Here is a 5059-nt window from a genome sequence, read left to right as displayed (position 1 = left end):
ATTTCCCAGTAGAAGTTTTACCAGGTAATAACCTTTTAACTCTTGACGTATTCGCAAATGGTGATGACACTTTTAATATTATTTTTTGTTAGAAATAAATTAACAAAATAATCCGACAACTTTAGCCTATGCTGAAAAAGATAAACCGGTGCTTATAATAAAAAATAAAAATAAAATAAGTATATACGATGTACAATATAATACAAGTAAGCACATTTTAAACAAAAAGTGCCGAAAATCTATGATTTAAATTGAATAATCATAAATAAACAAACAGTTATTCTTGTGTCGGAATAATTTTGTTCAGTATTAAAATAAAATGACTGTTTTAAGCAATCTAGAATTATAATATTATAGCCAATCGAGCAGCGTGGACATATAGATAAATTTGTATAGAACTTAAATAAGCAAATATATAACTTTATATTGCATATAAGTCAAGATTACATGGGAAACCTTGACGTTATGAATCTGGTGACTATTTTTGTAGTTTGCGGAATCACCACCAGGTATACATGAATTTCCTTTCTCCCTACAGAGGGGAAATATATACTATTTAGTACCCTACTATATAGTACCATAAATAGCATCCTCATCATGTTCATTATGCTTATCATGTGTGTGTGTGTCATAACTAAACTATTGGGCGTTTCATGGATGATTAAGGTGGGTGATTAGGGATAACAAAAACTTAAACCATTCAATCTGATGATTAAGGGTAAACAATAAAGAGCTCATCTGTTGAGACATATCTGATTAACAAACTAAACTATCAACACTTTTGGTTATAATGTATATGTGGGGATCTTCACCTTAACACCACCTGTCAAATCTTTGGCATATCTTTGGACTTCCTTTTCCCACCGCGGTTCAATAGAAAAATCTGGAAGTTTTCGTCCTTTCAAAGGTAATCTTTGTATGTCAACCTGATATTTGGCCAGCTCGTCAAGCAATGTTTTGCTCATCATAGCTTGCACTTCTGCTGGAGAATATTTCCTGCCTGAGTTTTTAGCTATTTTAAGAGTGCGTTTCAATTTGGTTACCATGCTTTCCGTGATCTTACGGTATATCCTGTTTTGCTCCTAGAACAGTATCACATAAAGGATTATAGAACTGATTGATCAATGTAGTGACTTATCAATGGCACTAAAAGTACAAGACGAACTAGTTGGAAGGAAGAAGGATTATTGTGGCATGTAAGATAACACATGTTACTAACTAAAATCTTAGTCAGATTATTGAACTTTCGATTTGGAACTTTGATCTTTGGACTTAGTCAAATAGGTAGTTCAAGTAAAAAAATAGCCAAAGTTATAATAACATTCAAAACACCTTTGCGGTAGTTTCACATATTACTATATACTGTCATAGCAAAAAAATAATATTCCTATTCTTAAAACTACCAATTAGAAATAATAGCTTAGTTAAATTTTGGTTTTAAAGGCTTATAAAGTGTCAAATGACGAAATACTTCTAAGCGAATCCAATTACTGAATCTAACTCAGTTATTTTATTTTGTATTGATTAACATAAATCTAACATTAATAAAGAAAGTCGTTGTTGTAAAATTCTAACAATTAATGCAGCTCTGAGTAGACTTCTTGCGAAGCTAAGCTGATATACATTTCATGACACTGAATCAGTTATACTAAAGGCAAAATTTGTATTGTACTGTCCAAGACTATTCCAAGTTAAGGCATCTGTGTAACACACTAAAACAGGTTATTAATAGTTATTTCAGATTTTTCATTACTGTTAGTACGACTGTTCTAAATAAATAATATTTTGTATTAAAATATAATTTATGTGAGTTTAAGGATTTAAATATTATTTACTGTAATTTTCTAGCAGCCCAAGTTTAATTAAACTTCAACTTACTCCTCATTTTGAGGGCTTACATTTTAAACACAATAATATCATGATTTGGTTATTTTAAAAACAATTTTACTCACAATAGTTAGAATAAAAAAGGTATCACTAAAGTGAGAAAAATAATATAACAAATAATATTTGATTATTATGAATTACGTTATACGATAATGTATACAAAATGTATATTGTTATTGTGTTGTTGCCTAAAAATAGGATTGAGATATGTTTCTTACAGTATTTTACGTGTTGCGACCTATACATGCGATAGCAAACAAAATTACATTATTTCACATGATGACTGTTTGGTATTGTATTACGTTTCTAAAAGTATAAATAAAATATAAATGTTCATTAGTAAAAAAGTGCTTGTAATCTAAGTTTACAATACCACCTTATTATTTTATAATTATATTGTTTTTTATTGCATTTGTGTAAACAAATTAACAATCATCACACAAGAGGAAACAGTTTAAATTACATTGAATAATGGTTCTCAAGTGAAAGTGCAAACGTGCATAATTGTGGCTAATCTTGAGAATTAATCGGAGGACGTCAGGTTGCAGAGATACTTAAAAACAAATTAGAACATGATGGCATTTATATTTAGAATAATCTCACAAGTTATTCTCTGTAAAAATGAAATAATCGAGGTTTATTGTTCTATGGGCATTTTATTACAAAATATTTTTGGTTGAAGTCCAATTTTGAGAATGGAGGATGGAGAAAAATTCATAATAGGGAGATAAACAATCTGTAAAAAGATTATGATGTAGTGGCACAAGCCAAAGCAAAGAAAATAAGGTGTGCAGGACACGCACTACGGAGAGAAACGGGTTCACTATTAAAATTAATAATATAGGAAAACCAGAAGGAAACCGACCATTAGGAATGCTCAAGAAGAGATGGTGGGATAGTGTCTCCATGGATATCATAGAAGTGAGGCAGAAGAGGAAGAGGCAGCAGGTAGAGAGAGATGGAGAGCAGCTTTTGGTGCGGCCAAATCCCACTATAAATGGATATAAATGGCTATGTGAGTGAAAGAGTGAGTGAACAAAGATTAAATTAATGATAGTTTACTTACTGATCTGGTAAGCGGGCGAGCGACCACGCTGGCGATAATAATAAGAGTGATAGTTACACATAGGAGCTTTATCATTGTACCTTGAACACATTTAACAGATAGTTAATTATAATAAACTAAGCGGCACACACTTAGAATTTAACTTATGGACATGAGATATATTAAGAATATATTACATAAAGTAATGTATTTAGATAAATGTGAAAAAATTAAAAATTAATAAGTTATGTGCGCTTAAGTTATGATTATTTGAAAAGATTATACGTATTATCCAGCGTGTCATTTCGATTATTTTAGACTTTCAGTGTTAATAATTGTAGTTCATAACATTATGGACGTACTTTTTCGTCAAATATTTACTAAATAATCGTTCAGCGTATTCAATATCACTCCTAAAATGAAATTCTGGAAATAATATCTGTAGAAGAAAGTCATTTTTCACTTTATATTATTTAGTTATGATGTAAAATCTATGGTTAGGAACCTAATAACCTATATTTCGTTGGTGAATTTATAGAAATCTTTAATTGTATAATAGTTTTAGACGTTTAAACCACTATAAAAGTTACGACTAAATATACTAAGTAAAAAGTATCATACCTCCGGTATCGTTCGAAAGTAACTTACACTATACACTTAGATAAAACATTGACTATCTCTCAATTTAACGACTTCAATTATTTTCCATTGGACTAGAACCGATTGAATCGCTTAACTGTTAAGGTGAATGCCAATCTGAGAAAGTTATGCTTCAAAGTACAGTTATGTTAGACATAATCTGGATCGAATATTGAAGCGTGTTGCTATTATAATAAAATATATAAAATTGCTAGATCTTTCAATTGGTAAAATAATAAAAGGGATTGTAAATCTCAATTTGAATATATGTCTTTGCATTTGTGTATGTTTCATAAATATTTTGTTGATTTGAAAATGTAGTTTTTGTCTTGATATTGAATATTTTGGTGGTTTGAGCAACTCTTATCGACTCATCAGTCTTTTGAACTTGCTTTCTACAACTAGTTTTGCATAGTTTAGGTGATAGTCGCTTTGTTAGACATTGTTACAAAATGAAATCGTAGGCTTATTAAAGTGAATTAATAAAAGGAATATGTTCATTAAATATTGTGATTTCACAGAATGGAAGATACCTTAACATCCGTCGAGTAAAGCATTTTCGTTTAAGAAGATAGTTACAAAATATTAACTTAATCACTCACTAAAAATATTTGTGTTGGTGCTTAGTAAGTCGTATTTAAAACTACATAGTGTGCAATACGCTGATCAGAGAGACCAGACTGTTTAAACTAGTTGCATAGTATAGTTTATTCGTATGTATTATTAAGGAAGAAATATATTAACAACAAGCATGGTCTACTAGCACAATACTTGGCCTAATGCCAGATCAAAACGGAACTTCGAAACAAGTTTTAGTGGTTTTGAACTGAGGTCCAATGTAGTTTTGGATTAATATGCATACATTTATTACTGAATGCAACGTTTTTATGATGGCAACCTCATTTTTATGACTAGCTAGTATATTATACTGCATCCTCATAATTTATTCCTTGCGTATATTCTACGAAACATTTGTTACATTTATGTTTATTAAACTTGTTACATATGATACAAAAGTTGATCAACTTTGGAAAAAATACACTGCTAAAATTAATATAAAACGGATTAAGATTGTGCTAAAGAATCAACACTTTTCTAAAGTTAAAGATTGTTAAGCAACATAATTATTTTCAGAGTATATTTTACTGTTTTTATTAAACCTCTTCTATTTTTCACTAATTGTAAAAAATGTTAACTCAAGTAGTCTCAAGCAAATAGATTTAATTGTGTTCGACTAAAATAGCTACCATATTCAACGTCTCCAGTTCAGTTGTTGATGTAACGTCCATTTCACGTTTCATCTGAGTGGAAATTTTAATTTGGTTCAATATAAGTGGATTAGGTCCATCACCGACTCGTCAAAACTTCACATTCAAACTACTTTACATTCATTCATACGTATGGCACAATTCATGTAGCTTGTTGTAAATTACGTATTATAAAAGTTAATTGGTATAAATCAATAAATAAAACATATCTGCCCTAAAT

At 29.9% G+C, this 5059-nt stretch overlaps 1 long non-coding RNA gene across 1 annotated transcript; it reads right to left on the bottom strand.

The window, feature by feature from the left end:
• Positions 1 to 737: 737 nt before the first annotated feature.
• LOC129004292 (uncharacterized) lies at positions 738 to 3674 on the bottom strand. Its single transcript, XR_008491694.1, has 3 exons — positions 3554 to 3674; positions 2954 to 3033; positions 738 to 1082 (listed from the first exon to the last, which is right to left on the bottom strand). It is a non-coding gene; the product is annotated as an uncharacterized LOC129004292 (long non-coding RNA).
• Positions 3675 to 5059: the final 1385 nt, after the last annotated feature.

The sequence above is a fragment of the Macrosteles quadrilineatus genome, unplaced genomic scaffold (genome assembly GCF_028750875.1).
Source record: "Macrosteles quadrilineatus isolate MER2022 unplaced genomic scaffold, UCM_ALF_1.0 Scaffold_9__3_contigs__length_116548681, whole genome shotgun sequence".
NCBI classification, from domain to species: domain Eukaryota; kingdom Metazoa; phylum Arthropoda; class Insecta; order Hemiptera; family Cicadellidae; genus Macrosteles; species Macrosteles quadrilineatus.
The sequence above is the reverse complement of the archived record's forward strand: the minus strand, read 5'-3'. Positions and strand labels throughout refer to the sequence as shown.